This window comes from Ranitomeya variabilis, chromosome 1, assembly GCF_051348905.1.
Source record: "Ranitomeya variabilis isolate aRanVar5 chromosome 1, aRanVar5.hap1, whole genome shotgun sequence".
Lineage (NCBI taxonomy): Eukaryota > Metazoa > Chordata > Amphibia > Anura > Dendrobatidae > Ranitomeya > Ranitomeya variabilis.
Genome location: NC_135232.1, coordinates 310,041,179 through 310,061,225, shown reverse-complemented (window position 1 = coordinate 310,061,225; position 20,047 = coordinate 310,041,179). Strand labels below are relative to the sequence as shown.

Genomic DNA, 20,047 nt, shown 5'->3' with positions numbered 1-20,047 from the left:
TCTGGAGCTTGGTCAGGCTCAATGGACTGAGAAAGCTGCAGTTTCTGCAAAGGGAGCGCGCTATGTGAACTGCGCACGCGTAGGACCAGAGCCCATGTAGAGCTCACAAAATAGGACTAATGTGGGCTGAAGCACACACTGTGGTTGCCGGGGCAATGACGCTGCCCCAAAAGGAGAGTAATAGACGAAAGCCAAGCATAGATAGAATAAAGAGTGAAAATTAAGGAGTAAAAAGCCAGATTGAAGAGCCTATGTAGTGAAGAACCAATAGCAATACATATATACTCTACCATCTAAAGTGCTGTGTATAGCCGCCAGTGCCACGTGTGAGCCGTAAAACTAACGATTCTGAAGAGAAGAGAAAACATAACATCGTTAGACAAATATATTTAAAAACTCTATAAGCATATTACCACAATCAGGAGCTTCATGTATATTGGATGTTAAACCAAACTATATTAAAGAAATGCTGCTATATCATAGTCCTTATTTAGTCCCTTTGGTTCTAGGGTCTGCAAAGTAAAGATCCAGAATGCTTCCCTTCTTTTGAGTGTTTTTATGCGATTCTGGCCTCTCCTTAGGGGATCTATCTGCTCCAATACCTGAAACCGAAGTTGGGAGATATTATGATTTTTTTCAATGAAGTGGTGAGGGAGAGGAAGATGAGTTTTTTTGCACCGGATGGTGGATTTATGTTGGGACACTCTGTCCCGAACAGCTTGCGTGGTTTCCCCCACATAGGCAAGGCCACATGGGCATTTGATAACGTAAATCACGTACGTGGATTCGCAGGTATAAAAACCCTTGATTGGTAGGGCTTTGCCTGTTTGTGGGTGAAAAACTGCGGGGCCCTTTTGCACATTACTGCACTGTAGACAGTTTAGGCATGGGAAACAACTCTGGCTAGACAAGCCTTCCAAACGCAGAGAAAGGGTACTTTCCCATGCCTAAACTGTCTACAGTGCAGTAATGTGCAAAAGCAGATAGATCCCCTAAGGAGAGGCCAGAATCGCATAAAAAAAACACTCAAAAGAAGGGAAGCATTCTGGATCTTTACTTTGCAGATCCTAGAACCAAAGGGACTAAATAAGGACTATGATGTAGCAGCATTTCTTTAATATAGTTTGGTTTAACATCCAATATACATGAAGCTCCTGATTGTGGTAATATGCTTATAGAGTTTTTAAATATATTTGTCTAACGATGTTATGTTTTCTCTTCTCTTCAGAATCGTTAGTTTTACGGCTCACACGTGGCACTGGCGGCTATACACAGCACTTTAGATGGTAGAGTATATATGTATTGCTATTGGTTCTTCACTACATAGGCTCTTCAATCTGGCTTTTTACTCCTTAATTTTCACTCTTTATTCTATCTATGCTTGGCTTTCGTCTATTACTCTCCTTTTGGGGCAGTGTCATTGCCCCGGCAACCACAGTGTGTGCTTCAGCCCACATTAGTCCTATTTTGTGAGCTCTACATGGGCTCTGGTCCTACGCGTGCGCAGTTCACATAGCGCGCTCCCTTTGCAGAAACTGCAGCTTTCTCAGTCCATTGAGCCTGACCAAGCTCCAGATGCGCATGCGCAGCTGCGGGTGCCGCGGTCACATGACCGGGATGACGCGGCGGGTCACATGACCCGATCACACAGGGCACTTATACCGGGAAGTACTGCCATTTCACAGTGGTCCCCGGGAGCTCCTGTCCTCACGCCACGTACCTGGCTACTCAAGGTAATCACAGGCTGATTCTTCATAGCGCTTACCCCTGCTGGCACGTATATGTGTATGATACTCAGGGAGTTTCCCTTTATGCATTCTCTTCCCAGCGCCATTCAAAGCGGCGGGTTCTCGCCTTTCCTCAGTGCATCTCTCCAGGATCCCAGAGGTACCTCGATTTATACCCATTACCATATATAGCTTTGGGGATTTTTGCCCACTTATGAGTTAATACGCTTATACTTTTCCCTTAGACGCTTCAGGGGTTTCTTTCTTTTTATCCCGGGTCACCCAGGTCAGGCCGTTCGGCCTTTATACACACCCCACGTGTATTGTTTCCAGGTAACTCTCTATGTACATGTTAAATACATTATTTGTTTTATGGCCCAGTCATAGTCTTATACTCCACGGCACAGCAGCATTAAATACATTTTTGTGGTTGCCACATGACTCTTATATCCCACCTTACTGTTTTCATTAAATTGTCCTTTCTCTTGCCACTCTTATAACCTCTGTCTCATACCACTATTTTTCAAATATCATGTCACGTATATCAGTAAACTCATATAGCGTACTATTGATACTGTCATATTTTCTCCATAGCCGGATATCAAATGCAGACACAGCTAAAAAAAAAATTTATTAACATATTTTGTCACACCTTCCTTATAGGTTGTCACTAGGCAATTTTTGTGCACAGCACTTTTTTCAAGCACCCGGATAAATCCTCTACCTAGTATCCTTTAGATCTTATTGACCTCAGTCACGTGTGGAGTCCTTCTACAGGACTTAGAATTCTGTGCTATAACCTTCTGCTTCCACTCCAGTGGTTGTCTTCCTTACCAACACTTACAGCTTTTTAGCTCTCTAGAATTGGAACTTTTCACGGCTCACGGATCACCTACCCGGATTTGCTCTATCCGCCACGGTTGCTCACTCTTCTTTCGTCATATGATGGATTTGATCTGGAAAAGAATTACTGTAATTCCGTTGTTTTCCTTTTTTGTGCACCATGTGTATATTGTCACTCATTGATATCCATGTTTTGCCTGTATTTCAGTTTTGTTAAAGATATTTCTGATGAAGGTCTGATGTATGGACCGAAAACGTTTAAAGCTTTGAACTGGATGCACAAATAAACGGAATACTTATCCTCATTTTGCAAAAAAAAACATTTCTGAGTGTCAAGTGATTTGTGATTACTTTATTGACGGGCTGGAAACCTGACTTGTGCACCACATAGGAACCTTGAGTGCCGTGTGCATTGTCTAAACCTAAACAGAAAAAAACAAGGTTACAATGGGCTAAGGAAAAGCAATAGTGGACTGTGGATGACTGGATGAAAGTCATATTCAGTGATGAATCATGAATCTGCATTGGGCAAGGTGATGATGCTGGAACTTTTGTTTGGTGCCGTTCCAATGAGATTTATAAAGATGACTGCCTGAAGAGAACATGCAAATGTCCACAGTCATTGATGATATGGGGCTGCATGTCAGGGAAAGGCACTGGGGAGATGGTTGTCATTACATCTTCAATAAATGCACAAGTTTATGTTGATATTTTGGACACTTTTCTTATCCCATCAATTGACAGGATGTTTGGGGATGATGAAATAATTTTTCAAGATGTTAATGCATCCTGTCATAGAGCAAAAACTGTGCAAACATTCCTTGAAAAAAGGCACATAAGGTCACAAGTTCACAACGTGTGCAGCGGATGCAGTGTTTCAACGCGTCCGCTGCCCATTCTGAAGTCCCAGGGAGGAGTGGGCGGAGTTCCGGCCGCGCCTGCGCAGTTCAAAATGCAGGACCCGACGTACGAAAAAACATTCCCTTGAACGATTTTTCGCTACGACGGTCCGCCAAATACCGACGCATCCAGTGTACGACTTATGGAACGTGTGTCCATACGACACGATGCGTCGGTAATACAAGTCTATGGAGAAAAAACGCATCCTGCGGGCAACTTTGCAGGATGCGTTTTTTCTCCAAAATGACGCACTGCGACAGAGGCCAAACGACGCAAGTGTGAAAGTAGCCTAAGAAACATCGGCCTTTCTATTATATATCTATGGCTATATCGATCTATAGATATATTTATAGATAGATATATCTATATATACATAGATGTATCTATCCATATATCTGGCTGCTTTCACACATCAGGCACAATCCGGCAAGTTTTGAAAAAAACTGATCCGTTTTTTTCACCGGATCCGTTTTTTTCTCATAGAGTTGTATTAGCACCTGATGGCCACACGTTTCATCCGTTTTTTGCCAGATCCTTCAGAAAAGCTGTTTCTGGCGGATGGAGAAAATGTACAGAAGAACGGTTTTTCTATTCGGCGAAAAAACAAACAGCTAGGGATCCGGCGAAAAATGTATGAAACTGAGATGTGAAATGAAGAATCCGGCCTCCGAATCCGGTTTTTCATGCATTTTTTCCATTGAAATCATGCACATCTTTCATTCTCTCTCTAAAAAACGGATCAGTTGCATCAGTTTTTCACTATTTGCAACGGATCCGTTTTTTTAAAAAATTCGCCGGATCCTGCCTGATGGATAGATGTACGGTAGATAGATATATGGATAGTTAGGCTACTTTCACACATCAGTTTGTTTCCGTCAGGCAGGATCCGGTGAATTTATGGAAAAACGGATCCGTTGCAAATAATGAAAAACTGATGCAACTGATCCGCTTTTTAGAGAGAGAGAACGGAAAATGTGCATGATTTGAATGGAAAAAATTCATGAGAAACCGGATTCGGAGGCTGGATTTATCATTTCACATCTGTTTCATACATTTTTTGCCGGATCCGTCGCTGTGCGTTTTTTCACCGGACAGAAAAAAACTTTCCTTTGTATGTTATCTCCGTCCGGCGGAAAGTTTTTTTTTTTACGGATCCGGCAAAAAACGGATGAAACATGTGGCCATCTGGCGCAATCTGGTCGCTAATACAACTCTGAGAAAAAAAAACGGATCCGGCGAAAAAAATACGGATCCGTTTTTTTCAAAACTCGCCGGATTGTGCCTGACGGCAAAAATCTGATATGCGAATGTGGCCTAACTATCCATATATCTACATCTATCTATCTCTTTCCTTCTGTCTATCTAAGTATCTATCTATCTGTCTATCTGTCTGTCTGTGTGTAATGGACTGTGGATTGGACAAATGTAAAAGAGGAGGTTGGACAAGACATGACATCACAAATCTTTTTTTTTTGTTCAATAATACATCTTTATTTAGCTTTCAAAAACAAAACCGCAACAAAAACCGCACAAAAAACGCGCTAAAAACGCACCTGCGTTTTCTGCCAAGAACTGCGGATTTAGTGCAGAAAAATCCGCAGGGAAATCTGCAACATGTGCATATACCCTTATGTTTTTTAAAGCCACAAAGTTGCCATTTGAAATGACTTTCGTTTTGCGCCATGTCTGTGATCTGCTTTTTTTCTACAAAATCAAACAACTGAATGAACATCCTCCAAGGCCGGTGATTCCATAATTTTTGCCAGGGGTTGTACAAGCAATACTAGAGGTGTTAGGTCACCCCTCCCCTGTGATCACTTCATCATTGGAGTAACTGCAAGGATCAAGCAGTAGTTACTTTAGGTGTATAGCAAGGTGTAGAATAGAAAGGGTTAAGATGGTGCATTGCAATCTTTCTAAGGCCAGGGCTTATTTTACGTTGTTTTTTTACATTCAATTGCAGCAGATTGCAGTACAATGTTGGACATTGTCAATGCTAATGCGTGGTTCACTTTGAATCATCATATGCAAACTTCAAGTTTCATGCTTCCATCATTCTGTAATCTCATAAAATGCAAAATGATGGCCTTCATAATTCTTAAAGGCAACCTTTAAACCATTTTATGATCCTGGAATCACTTCCTTGTTACAGAAAACTATGCTTAAGGCATTTTTCACACATCCGTGTCTCCAGTACATACGGTGACAGTTTCTACACGTACTGCAGACACTTACACACGTATACCCATTCAAATCAATGGGTCTGCGCACTTCAGTGTGTTTCCACGGACCGTGTGTCTGTCTTTTTTTGCTGCAGCACAGTCCGCAATATGTTCCACACACGTACACACTGATGACACACAGATGCCATCAGTGTGACAAGTACCGTGTTTGGGAAAAGCTTTACAGTTAGCGCCGGGTGCTGAACCGATTCTTATCATTGTCGCCTGGCCTCCCTACAATCAGCGAGTCAGCACCCGCCGTCTATACCACGCGTATTAAATAAATAAATAAAAAAGACGGCATGCAGTCCCCCTTACTTTTCCCAATCGGTTGAAGGAAAGCCAACAGCTGGGGGCTGGTGTTAATATTAATGAAGGTTCAATAGTCATGAAGGTTCATAACCAGGGCCGGCTCCAGGTTTTCCTGGGCCCCGTGCGAAAGAGTCTCCGTGGGCCCCTTTAACACATACTACAATTTGTAATGCACAGATACAGCAGAGAAATATACTGTAGGTATGGTACAATGTCAAAGATTTCACTAGTGATATCTACAGGGTAGGCCATTTCTATGGATACACCTAAATAAAATGGGAATGGTTGGTGATATCATCTTCCTGTTTGTGGCACATTAGTATATGGGAGGGGGGAAACTTTTCAAGATGGGTGGTGACCATGGCGGCCATTTTAAAGTCGGCCATTTTGGATCCAACTTTATTTTTTCCAATGGGAAGAGGGTCATGTGAAACATCAACTTACTGAGAATTTCACAAGAAAAACAATGGTGTGCTTGGCTTTAACGTAACTTTATTATTTCATGAGTTATTTACAAAGTTTATGACCACTTATAAAATGTGTTCAAAGTGCTGCCCATTGTGTTGGATTGTCAATGCAACCCTCTTCTCCTACTCTTGACACAATTATAGCAACACCGCAGAAGAAATGCTAACACAGGCTTCCAGTATCCATTGTTTCAGATGCTGGGGTCATCTGAAGGCAATTGTCTATGCTGTAAAGATACGAGATGTGCAGCATCTGAAACAATGGATACTGGAAGCCTGAGCTAGCATGTCTTCTGCAGTGTTGCAACCAGTGTGTCAAGAGTGGGAGAAGAGGGTTGCATTGACAAACCAACACAATGGACAGCACTTTGAACACATTTTATAAGTGGTCATAAACTTGTAAATAACTCATGAAAGAATAAAGTTACCTTAAAACCAACCACACCATTATTTTTCTTGTGAAATTCTCAATAACTGATGTCACATGACCTTCTTCCCATTGGGAAAAATAAAGTTGGATCCAAAATGGCCAACTTCAAAATGGCGTCCATAGTCACCAGCCATCTTGAAAAGTTTCCCCCCTCCCATATACTAATGTGCCACAAACAGGAAGTTGATATCACCAACCATTCCCATTTTATTTAGGTGTATCCATATAAATGGCCCACCTTGTAGTATAAATTTTACAATAGCTTAGAACCTGGACAGTATAGTCCTCCAAACAGTATTATGGGCACCACATAGTGCTCCATACAGAATAATTAGCCCATTAAAATGCTACATACAGTATTATGGGCACCACATAGTGCTCCATACAGAATAATTAGCCCCATACATTTCTCCATACAGTATTATGGGCACAACATAGTGCTCCATACAGAATAATGAACCTCATATATTGATCCATACAATATTATGGGCACCACGTAGTGCTCCACACAGTATAATGAACCCCATATAATGCACCATTTAGTATTATGGGCACCACATAGTGCTCAATACAGAATAAGGAGCCCCATATATTGCTCCATACAGTATTATGGGAACCACATAGTGCTCCACACAGTATAATGAGACCCATATATTGCACCATACAGAATAATGAGCCCTATTTATTTCTCCATTCAGAATTATGGGCACCACATAGTGCTCCTTTCGGAATAATGAGCCACATATATTGCTCAATACAATATGAGCCCAATATATTGCTCCATACACAATGAGCCCCATATAATGCCCAAAACAGTGTACGATGGGTCCAATATAATGCTTCATACAGTATATAATGGGCCCCATATAATGCTCCAGTATATGATGGGTCCCTAAGTAAAGCACTGCAGAATATATAGCGCTATATAAGCAAAAATACATAATATATTGCTCCATATATGCTGGGCCCTATATAATGCTCCATACAGTATATTATGGGCCACATAAAATGCTCCAAAAAATGACGTGGGTTCCCCCTATTTTTATTAACCAGCAAAGGCTAAATAGACAGCTGTGGGCTCATATTAATAGGCTGGGAAAGGGCCATGGACATTGGTCCCCTCCCAGACTAAGAACATCATCCCTCAGACGCCACAGAAATGGCACTTTCATTCGATGCGCCAATTCTAGCTCTCAGCCTTGGCTCTTCCCACTTGCCCTGGTGCGTTGGCAAGTGGGGTAATAGATTTGGGGTTGATGTCAGCTGCTTTAGGTCTGCTGAAATCAAGCCTAGGAGTTAGTAATGGAGAGGCTACGCTCCCACGATGAGCTTTTGGTGAGTTTTTGATGTTGCAGAACTTCCACACCCATTAGGCCATAATCAGACGTTTAGTATGTGGTGAGTTTTTTAGCTCAGTACTTGTAAACCAAAACCAGGAGTAGGTATAAAATGCAGATGTGGTGACGGTGTTTCTATTATACTTTTCCTCTGACTGTTCCTCTCCTAGTTTTGGCTTACAAATACTGAGGTAAAAAACTCACCAAATACTCAGCGTGTGCATGTTGCCTTAAATAAACTAGGTTTCTTGAGTTTTATTCATTGCATTAAGTGAGGTTTTTTTTACATATGTTTTTAGCACGTTTTTCCTCTACATTTTTTGGTCTCTCGTTGGTATGTCATAGTTTAAATAGCGATGCTTTGTTTTTGATACTTCCTGGTATTTGGCGATGCCAGAACTCTTTATTAATACAGTCATGTGCTGATTTCCTGCATTGTTGGTAAGTTTCCGCTGCGAAAACGCACTAAAAACGCAAGTGCATACCCGCAAGATAAATTGATATGCTGGGGATTTGAAACATGCACCAAATTACAGTTTACACTGAGTAAAAAAGAACCACAGTGACCATGACATTTCTATAAGTCCCATCCACTTTGCTGGAACTGGAAGTCTGTAAGCCCACAATGAGTTTTTGATGTTATATATGTTCTCTACATCAAAAACAGCATTTTCCAATTCCAGCAAAGTGGATGGGATCTACAGAAATCTCATGCCCACTGATTTTTTTTTCTCAGTCTAAACTAACCCGTGGTGCGTGTTTCAATTCTACAAAATGCCAGTTTCTCTTGCGGGTATGCACAGCTTTCTGTTATGACCCCAATGGCAGAGGGTCTCAGGAATAAATACCAAGTCTGCAAACACAAAAACCCAGCTCATAGGGCAGTGGTAACTGGGCTGACCATATATCTAATCCTAGCACCACAAATAGAAGTAGCCGGGGAACGTGCTTACGTTGGTTCTAGACGTCTCGCGCCAGCCGGAGAACTAACTAACCCTAGAAGGGAAAAGAAAGACCTTTCTTGCCTCCAGAGAAAAGACCCCAAAAGTTGGATACAAGCCCCCAACAAATAATAACGGTGAGGTAAGAGGAAAAGACAAACATAAGAATGAGCTAGGTATTTAGCAAAGAGAGGCCCACTAGCTAATAGCAGAATATAGTAAGATGACTTATATGGTCAGCAAAAACCCTATTAAAATATCCACGCTGGATATTCAAGAACCCCCGAACCGTCTAACGGCCGGGGGGAGAACACCAGCCCCCTAGAGCTTCCAGCAAGGTCAGAAATCACATTTAGTACAAGCTGGACAAAAATAGTAGCAAAGCAAGTAACTCAAAAAACAAAGAAGCAAGACTTAGCTTAATTTTGCAAGAGCCAGGACCAGCAGACAGGAGCAACAGAAGGATCTGATTACAACGATGCCAGGCACTGGACTAAGGATCCAGGAAGTTAATATAGCGACACCCCTGGACTAACGACCCAGGTGAGTGCCAAACAGAAAAAAGACAATCCCAGAGTCATACCACTAGTGACCACAAGAGGGAGCCAAAAAGTCTAATTCACAACAGCTTTCCGTGCAGATTTTTCTCATAGATATGAAAAATCTGCAAGTAAAAAACGCATGTACATTTATTCCACAGTAGAATCGCATCAAAAACGCATGTACAGTGCCATGTAAAAGTTTGGGCACCAGTGGTCAAAATTACTGTTATCGTGTATCTAGTAGCACCCCTTTTGCAAGTATCACAGCTTGTATATGGCGCAAGAGCCTTTCAATTTTTTTTGAGGGATTTTCATCCATTCTGCCTTGGAAAATTCTTCCAGTTCTGTGAGATTCCTAGATCGTCTTGCAGGCACTGCTATTTTGAGGTCTAGCCACAGATTTTCAATGATGTTCGAATCAGGGGACTGTGAGGGCAATTGTAAAACCTTCAGTTTGTTCCGTATGAGGTAGTCTATTGTGGATTTTGACTTATGTTTAGGATCATTATCCATTTGTAGAAGCCATTCTCTTTTTCAACTTCAGCTTTTTTACAGATGCTGTTATGTTTGAATCAAGAATTTGTTGAAATTTCATTGAAACTTCCTCTACCTGTGAAATGTTCCTCGTGCTATTAGCTGCAACACAACACCAAAGAATGATCGATTCAGCACCATGCTTTATGGTTGATGATGAGATGTTCTTTTCCTAAAATTCTGTGCCCTTTTTCTCCACACATACTTTTGATCATTGTGGCCAAAGTGTTCTATTTCAACCTCATCGGTCCACAGGACTTGTTTACAAAATGCATCAGGCTTGTTTAGATGTTCTTTTGCATACTTCTGATGCTGAATTTTATGGGGTAGGACACAGGAGAGTTTTTCTTCTCATTACTCTTTCATGAATGCCGTTTGTGCAGGTGTCTCTGAACAGTAGAACAATGTACTACAACTCCAGAGTCTGCTAAATTTTTTTGAAGGTGTTTTGCAGCCAAGCGGGGGTTCTGATATGCCTCGCTAGCAATTCTAAGGGTATGTGCACACGTTGCGGATTTCTTGCAGAAATTTCCTGAAGAAAACCGGAAATTTTCTGCAAGAAATCCGCATTTTTTTTTTTGCGTTTTTTTTTCGTTTTTTTAGCATTCTGCAAGCGTAATTAGCTTGCAGAATGCTAAAGTTTTCCAAGCGATCTGTAGCATCGCTTGGAAAACTGACTGACAAGTTGGTCACACTTGTCAAACATACTGTTTGACAAGTGTGACCAACTTTTTACTATAGATGCAGCTTATGCAGCATCTATAGTAAAAGAGAGAATGTTTAAAAATAATAAAAAAAATAAAAAAAATGCTTATACTCACCCAGACATCTCATCAGCGGCGTCCGTTCGTCTTCCTATAGCTGGTGTGTGCGCGCAGGACCTTCCGTGACGTCACGGTCACGTGAGTGGTCACATGACCGCTCACGACCAATCACAGGACAGTGACGTCATCGGCTAGGTCTTTCGCCGCACACCAGCTACAGGAACCGAACGGCAGCGTGCAGTGGAGGCGGGAAGACATCGAGGGTGAGTATAGGACTGTTTTTTATTTTAATTCTTATTTTTTGACCACTTATATGGTGCCCAGTGCGTGGAGGAGAGTCTCCTCTCCTCCACCCTGGGTACCAACCGCACATAATCTGCTTACTTCCCGCATGGTGGGCACAGCCCCGTGCGGGAAGTAAGCAGATCAATGCACTGCTAGGTGTGCGGAATCCCCTGCAATTCCGCATTTTAATGAACATGTTGCTTTTTTTTCCGCGATGCGATTTTTTCGCGGAAAAAAAGGCTACATTTGCACAAAAAATGCGGAATACACTTAAAATAATAGGAGGCATATGTAAGCGTTTTTTTCGCGTTTTTATCACGTTTTTATAGCGAAAAAACGCGAAAAAAACGCGAAAAATACTGAACGTGTGCACATGGCCTAAGAGTTGCTCTGACTGAAATTGTGCTTTGTATTCCAGACCTTATCTTGACCTTCATTGTTCCTGTTAACTGCCATTTCTTATTTACATTTCGAACTGAGGAAAGGTGTTATGAACTGATCTGAGTTGGAGTTGTGGTATTGCAACCACTAAAGGAAGCACCGGCAGGTAGTGTAGTTAAGAGTTAGCCAGAGGTCAGTACACGGGAAAAGCAGTATAGTTGGGAGGATAAGCAGCTTGCGTAGTCAGGAGTTAGCCAGAGGTCGGCAGCAGTATAGTTTGGACCAAGCAGCAGGTGGAAAGAGAGCTTGACTCAATAATCTCGCAAGGAAGGAAGTGCAATACCAGGTTTAACCCCTTCATGACCCAGCCTATTTTGACCTTAATGACCTGGCCATTTTTTTCAATTCTGACCAGTGTCCCTTTATGAGGTAATAACTCAGGAACGCTTCAACGGATCCTAGCGGTTCTGAGATTGTTTTTTGTGACATATTGGGCTTCATGTTAGTGGTAAATTTAGGTCGATAATTTTTGCATTTATTTGTGAAAAAAATGGAAATTTAGCAAAAAATTTGAAAATTTCGCAATTTTCAAATTTTTAATTTTTATTCTGTTAAACGAGAGAGATATGTGACACAATATAGTTAATAAATAACATTACCCACATGTCTACTTTACATCAGCACAATTTTTTGCTAGGAAGTTATAAGGGTTAAAATTTGACCAGCGATTTCTCATTTTTACAACGAAATTTACAAAACCATTTTTTTTAGGGACCACCTCACATTTGAAGTCAGTTTGAAGGGTCTATATGGCTGAAAATACCCAAAAGTGACACCATTCTAAAAACTGCACCCCTCAAGGTACTCAAAACCACATTCAAGAAGTTTATTAACCCTTCAGGTGCTTCACAGCAGCAGCAGCAACATGGAAGGAAAAAATGAACATTTAACTTTTTAGTCACAAAAATTATCTTTTAGCAACAATTTTTTTATTTTCCCATGGGTAAAAAGAGAAACTGGACCCCAAAAGTTATTGTACAATTTGTACTGAGTACGCCGATACCCCATATGGGGGGGAAACCACTGTTTGGGCGCACGACAGGGCTCGGAAGGGAAAGTGCGCCATTTGACTTTTTCAATGAAAAATTGGCTCCAATCTTTAGCGGACACCATGTCGCGTTTGGAGAGCCCCTGTGTGCCTAAACATTGGAGCTCCCCCACATGTGACCCCATTTTGGAAACTAGACCCCCCAAGGAACTTATCTAGATGCATAGTGAGCACTTTGAACCCCCAAGTGCTTCACAAATTGATCCGTAAAAATGAAAAAGTACTTTTTTTTTCACAAAAAATTTCTTTTAGCCTAATTTCTTTCATTTTCACATGGGCAACAGGATAAAATGGATCCTAAAATGTGTTGGGCAATTTCTCCTGAGTACACTGATACCTCATATGTGGTCACAAACCACTGTTTGTGCACACGGCATGGCTCGGAAGGGAAGGAGCGCCATTTGACTTTTGAATGAAAAATTAGCTCCAATCGCTAGCGGACATTTCGCATTTGGAGAGCCCCTGTGTACCTAATGATTGGAGCTCCCACACAAGTGACCCCATTTTGGAAACTAGACCCCTCAAGGAACTTATCTAGATGCATAGTGAGCACTTTGAACCCCCAGGTGCTTCACAAATTGATCCGTAAAAATGAAAAAGTACTTTTTTTCAAAAAAAATTTCTTTTAGCCTCAATTTGTTCATTTCCACAGGGACAACATGAAATGGATCCTAAAATGTGTTGGGCAATTTCTGCTGAGTACACTGATACCTCATATGTGGTCACAAACCACTGTTTGTGCACACGGCAAGGCTCGGAAGGGAAGGAGCGCCATTTGACTTTTGAATGAAAAATTAGCTCCAATCGTTAGCGGACAACATGTCGCGTTTGGAGAGCCCCTGTGTACCTAAAGATTGGAGCTCCCCCACAAGTGACCCCATTTTGGAAACTAGACACCTCAAGGAACTTATCTAGATGCATAGTGAGCACTTTGAACCCCCAGGTACTTCACAAATTGATCCGTAAAAATGAAAAAGTACTTTTTTTCACAAAAAAATTATTTTAGCCTCAATTTGTTCATTTCCACATGGACAACATGATAAAATGGATCATAAAATGTATTGGGCAATTTCTCCTGAGTACACTAATACCTGACATGTGGGGGTAAACCACTGTTTGGGCACACGGCAGGGCTTGGAAGGGAAGGAGCACCATTTGACTTTTTGAATGAAAAATTAGCTCCAATCGTTAGCGGACACCATGTCGTGTTTGGAGAGCCCCTGTGTGCCTAAACATTGGAGCACCCCCACATGTGACCCTATTTTGGAAACTATACCTCCCATGGAACTAATCTAGATGTGCGGTGACCACTTTAAACCCCCAAGTGCTTCACAGAAGTTTATAACGCAGAGCCGTGAAAATAAAAAATCATTTTTCTTTCCTCAAAAATTATGTTTCAGCAAGCAATTTTTTATTTTCACAAGGGTAACAGGAGAAATTAGACCCCAACAGTTGCTGCCCAGTTTGTCCTGAGTATGCTGGTACCGCAGATGTGGGGGTAAACAACTGTTTGGGCACACGTTGGGGCTCAGAAGGGAAGTAGTGACGTTTAGAAATGCAGACTTTGATGGAATGGTCTGCGGGCGTCACGTTGCGTTTGCAGAGCCCCTGATTTGCCTAAACAATAGAAACACCCCACAAGTGACCCCATTTTCGAAACTAGACCCCCCAAGGAACTTATCCAGATGTGTGGTGAGCACTTTAAACCCCCAAGTGCTTCACAGAAGTTTATAACGCAGAGCAATGAAAATAAAAAATCATTTTTCTTTCCTAAAAATTATGTTTTAGCAAGCAACTTTTTATTTTCGCAAGGGTAACAGGAGAAATTGGACCCCAATTGTTGTTGCCCAGTTTGTCCTGAGCATGCTGGTACCCCATATGTGGGGTAAACCACTGTTTGGGCGCACGTCAGGGCTCGGAAGGGAGGGAGCACCATTTGACTTTTTGAACGCAAGATTGGCTGGAATCAATGGTGGCGCCATGTTGCGTTTGGAGACCCCTGATGTGCCTAAACAGTGGAAACCCCTCAATTCTAACTCCAACACTAACCCCAACACACCCCTAACCCTAATTCCAACTCTAGCCATAACCCTAATCACAACCCTAACCCCAACACACCCCTAACCACAACCCTAACCCCGACACACCCCTAACTGTCATGGTTCCCAATGGCAAGGGAACGTAAGAAACATATAAGTAACGAACGAGCTCTCGGGTGATGGAAACTCGAGTTGACCGTGAGCTAAATCTACCACACAACTAACAGTAGCCAGGGAGCATACCTACGGCTTCCTATATGCCACGCGCCAGCCGGAGGACTAACTACGCCTGGTAGAGGAAGAAACAGACCTGGCTTACCTCTAGGGAAATCCCCCAAAAGATGATAGCAGCCCCCCACATGTAATAACGGTGAATTAAGAGGAAAAGACATACACAGTATGAAAGTAGATTTAGCAAAGAGAGGTCCACTTACTAGATAGCAGAAGGATACAAAAGCGGACTTCACGGTCAACTGAAAACCCTTTCAAAAACCATCCTGAAATTACTTTAAGACTCCTGTGTCAACTCATGACACAGGAGTGGCAATTTCAGCCCGCAAGAGCTTCCAGCTACAGAGAATTACAAAAACTGCAAACTGGACAAAAGGTACAAAACAAAAGGACAAAGTCCACTTAGCTGATCAGCAGACTAGTAGCAGGAACATGCAACCGAAGGCTCTGGTTACAATGATGACCGGCAAGGAAATGACTGGAGAGCAAGGCTAAATAGGAAACTCCCAAACACTGATGGAAGCAGGTGAACAGAAGCAGCAAAGTGCAAACAAGTCACCAGTACCACCAGCAACCACCAGGGGAGCCCAAAAAGCGGATACACAACAGTACCCTCCCCTTAAGGAGGGGGCACCGAACCCTCACAAGAACCGCCAGGGCGATCTGGATGAGCCCTATGAAAGGCACGAACCAAATCCGAGGCATGAACATCAGAGGCAGTTACCCAAGAATTATCTTCCTGACCATAGCCTTTCCATTTAACTAGATATTGAAGTCTCCGTCTGGAAATACGGGAGTCCAAGATCTTCTCTACGACGTACTCCAATTCACCCTCCACCAGCACAGGAGCAGGAGGTTCAGTAGAAGGAACCACCGGTACCTCATATCTCCGCAACAACGACCGATGGAACACATTATAGACAGCGAAAGATGCCGGGAGGTCCAAACGAAAGGAAACAGGGTTAAGAATCTCCAAAATCCTATAAGGACCGATGAACCGAGGCTTAAATTTGGGAGAAGAAACCCTCATAGGGACAAAACGGGAAGACAACCACACCAAGTCCCCAACGCGAAGGTGGGGACCAACACGACGACGACGGTTAGCAAACTGCTGAGTCCTCTCCTGGGACAATTCCAAATTATCCACCACTTGTCCCCAAATCCGATGCAACCGATCCACCACCGCATCCACTCCAGGACAATCCGAAGATTCAACCTGACCAGATGAAAAACGCGGATGAAACCCTGAATTGCAAAAGAAAGGAGAAACCAAAGTGGCAGAACTAGCCCGATTATTAAGAGCAAACTCCGCCAACGGCAGAAAGGCAACCCAATCATCCTGATCCGCAGACACAAAACACCTCAAATAAGTCTCCAAAGTTTGATTAGTTCGCTCCGTCTGGCCATTGGTCTGAGGATGGAATGCAGACGAAAAGGACAAACCAATGCCCAACCTGGCACAGACTGCCCGCCAAAATCTAGACACGAACTGGGTACCCCTGTCAGAAACGATGTTTTCCGGAATACCATGCAAGCGAACCACATTTTGAAAAAACAGAGGGACCAACTCAGATGAGGAAGGCAACTTAGGCAATGGCAGCAAATGAACCATTTTAGAAAAACGGTCACACACCACCCAGATGACAGACATCTTCTGAGAAACAGGGAGATCCGAGATAAAGTCCATAGAGATGTGCGTCCAAGGCCTCTTCGGAATAGGCAAGGGCAACAACAACCCACTAGCCCTAGAACAACAAGGCTTGGCCCGAGCACACACATCGCAAGACTGCACAAAAACACGCACATCTCGAGACAGGGAAGGCCACCAGAAGGATCTAGCCACCAAATCTCTGGTGCCAAAAATTCCCGGATGACCTGCCAGAGTAGAAGAATGAACTTCCGAGATGACTCTAGTGGTCCACTCGTCAGGATCAAACAGTCTACCAGACGGACAACGATCAGGTCTATCCGCCTGAAATTCTTGCAAAGCACGTCGCAAATCTGGAGAGACAGCAGACAAAACCACTCCATCCTTAAGGACACCAGCAGGTTCAGAATTCCCAGGAGAGTCAGGCTCAAAACTCCTAGAAAGAGCATCTGCTTTCACATTCCTAGAACCCGGTAAGTACGAGACCACAAAATTAAACCGGGAAAAGAACAACGACCAACGTGCCTGTCTAGGATTCAGGCGCCTGGCAGACTCCAAATAAATTAAATTCTTGTGATCAGTCAAAACTACCACCTGATGTCTGGCACCCTCAAGCCAATGACGCCACTCCTCAAATGCCCACTTCATGGCCAAAAGCTCCCGATTACCAACATCATAGTTTCGCTCGGCGGCCGAAAATTTTCGCGAAAAGAACGCACAAGGTCTCATCACTGAGCAGTCGGAACTTTTCTGCGACAAAACCGCCCCCGCTCCGATCTCGGAAGCATCGACCTCAACCTGAAAGGGAAGAGAAACATCAGGCTGGCGCAACACAGGGGCAGACAAAAAGCGGCGCTTAAGCTCCCATAAGGCCTCCACGGCAGCAGGGGACCAATTGGCAACATCAGCACCCTTTTTAGTCAAATCTGTCAGAGGTTTAGCAACGCCAGAAAAACCAGCTATAAATCGACGATAAAAATTAGCAAAGCCCAAGAATTTCTGGAAACTCTTCAGAGAAGTAGGCTGCGTCCAGTCGTAAATAGCCCGAACCTTGACAGGGTCCATCTCAATAGAAGAAGGGGAAAAAATATACCCCAAAAATGAAATTTTTGGAACCCCAAAAACACACTTCGAACCCTTTACACACAAAGAATTCTCCCGCAAAACCTGAAAAACCCTCCTGACCTGCTGAACATGAGACTCCCAGTCATCAGAAAAAATCAAAATATCATCCAAGTACACAATCATAAATTTATCCAAATATTCACGGAAAATATCATGCATTAAGGACTGAAAGACAGAAGGTGCATTAGAAAGGCCGAAAGGCATTACCAAATACTCAAAATGGCCCTCAGGCGTATTAAATGCGGTCTTCCACTCATCCCCCTGCTTAATTCGCACCAAATTATACGCCCCACGAAGATCAATCTTAGAGAACCACTTAGCCCCCCTTATGCGAGCAAACAAATCAGTCAGCAAAGGCAACGGATACTGATATTTGACTGTAATTTTATTCAGGAGACGATAATCAATACAAGGCCTCAGAGAGCCATCCTTTTTAGAGACAAAGAAAAAACCGGCTCCTAAAGGTGATGAAGAAGGACGAATATGTCCCTTTTCCAGGGACTCCTTAATATACTCGCGCATAGCAGCATGTTCAGGTACAGATAGGTTAAACAAACGACCCTTTGGAAATTTACTGCCAGGAATCAGATCTATGGCGCAATCACAATCCCTGTGAGGAGGGAGTGAACCAATCTTAGGCTCTTCAAAAATATCACGATAATCAGACAAAAATGCCGGAATCTCAGATGGAATAGATGACGAAATGGACACCATAGGAGTGTCCCCATGAGCCCCCCGACATCCCCAGCTTAACACAGACATAGCCTTCCAGTCAAGGACTGGGTTATGAGACTGTAACCATGGTAATCCAAGCACCAAAACATCATGTAAATTGTACAACACAAGGAAGCGAATCACCTCCTGATGGTCTGGAGTCATACGCATAGTCACTTGCGTCCAGAACTGTGGTTTATTACAAGCCAAAGGTGTAGAATCAATACCCTTCAGAGGTATAGGGACTTCCAGAGGCTCTAAATCAAACCCACAGCGCCTGGCAAAGGACCAGTCCATAAGACTCAGAGCGGCGCCAGAGTCCACATAGGCATCCACGGTAATAACTGATAATGAACAAATCAAGGTTACAGACAAAATAAATTTGGACTGTAAAGTGCCAATTGAAATGGACTTGTCAACCTTCCTAGTACGCTTAGAGCATGCCGATATAACATGAGCAGAATCACCACAATAGAAGCATAACCCATTTTTACGCCTATAATTCTGCCGCTCGCTTCTGGACATAACTCTGTCACATTGCATTTTCTCTGGCGTCTCTTCAGAAGATACCGCCAAATGGTGCACGGGTTTGCGCTCCCGCAAACGCCGATCAATCTGAATTGCCATTGTCATGGACTCATTCAGACCTGTAGGCGCAGGGAACCCGACCATAACATCTTTAACGGCATCAGAAAGGCCCTCTCTGAAATTTGCCGCTAAGGCGCACTCATTCCACTGAGTAAGCACAGACCACCTACGAAATTTTTGGCAGTATATCTCCGCTTCATCTTGCCCTTGAGATAGGGCTATCAAAGCTTTTTCAGCTTGAATCTCCAAATTAGGTTCCTCATAAAGCAACCCTAAAGCCAGGAAAAACGCATCCACATTGAGCAACGCAGGATCCCCTGGTGCCAATGAAAATGCCCAATTTTGAGGGTCACCTCGCAGCAAAGAGATTACAATCTTAACCTGCTGGACAGGATCTCCTGAGGAGTGAGTTCTGAGAGAAAGGAATAATTTACAATTATATTTGAAATTGAAAAACCGAGATCTATCTCCGGAAAACACCTCTGGTGTAGGGATTTTAGGTTCAGAAATAGGAGCATGTATAACAAAATCTTGTAGATTTTGAACCTTCGTAGCAAGATTATTTAAACCTGCAGCCAAACTCTGAGGATCCATCTTTAAACAGGTGAGCTCAGAGCCATTCAAGGATTATAAGGAGAGAAAGGCAAAGGCTGTAATTAAAGCTGAAATACAACTGATCCAACTATGGAGCAAGCATAGAGGAAAAAGGGAAAAAAAAAAAAAAAAATTTACAGACTTCTTTTTTCTCTCCTTTCTTCTGCCAATAAGTTTAACACTGGCCGGTCATACTGTCATGGTTCCCAATGGCAAGGGAACGTAAGAAACATATAAGTAACGAACGAGCTCTCGGGTGATGGAAACTCGAGTTGACCGTGAGCTAAATCTACCACACAACTAACAGTAGCCAGG

General features: G+C 42.9%; 1 protein-coding gene and 1 long non-coding RNA gene across 4 annotated transcripts in view; one reads left to right on the top strand and one right to left on the bottom strand.

Moving 5' to 3' along the window:
* Positions 1–20,047, bottom strand: part of RASAL1 (RAS protein activator like 1) — a 209,473-nt gene that overhangs the window by 150,422 nt on the left and 39,004 nt on the right. The window lies entirely within an intron of this gene.
* LOC143793955 (uncharacterized) lies at positions 1,683–2,876 on the top strand. Its single transcript, XR_013220351.1, has 4 exons — positions 1,683–1,887; positions 1,973–2,060; positions 2,391–2,454; positions 2,574–2,876. It is a non-coding gene; the product is annotated as an uncharacterized LOC143793955 (long non-coding RNA).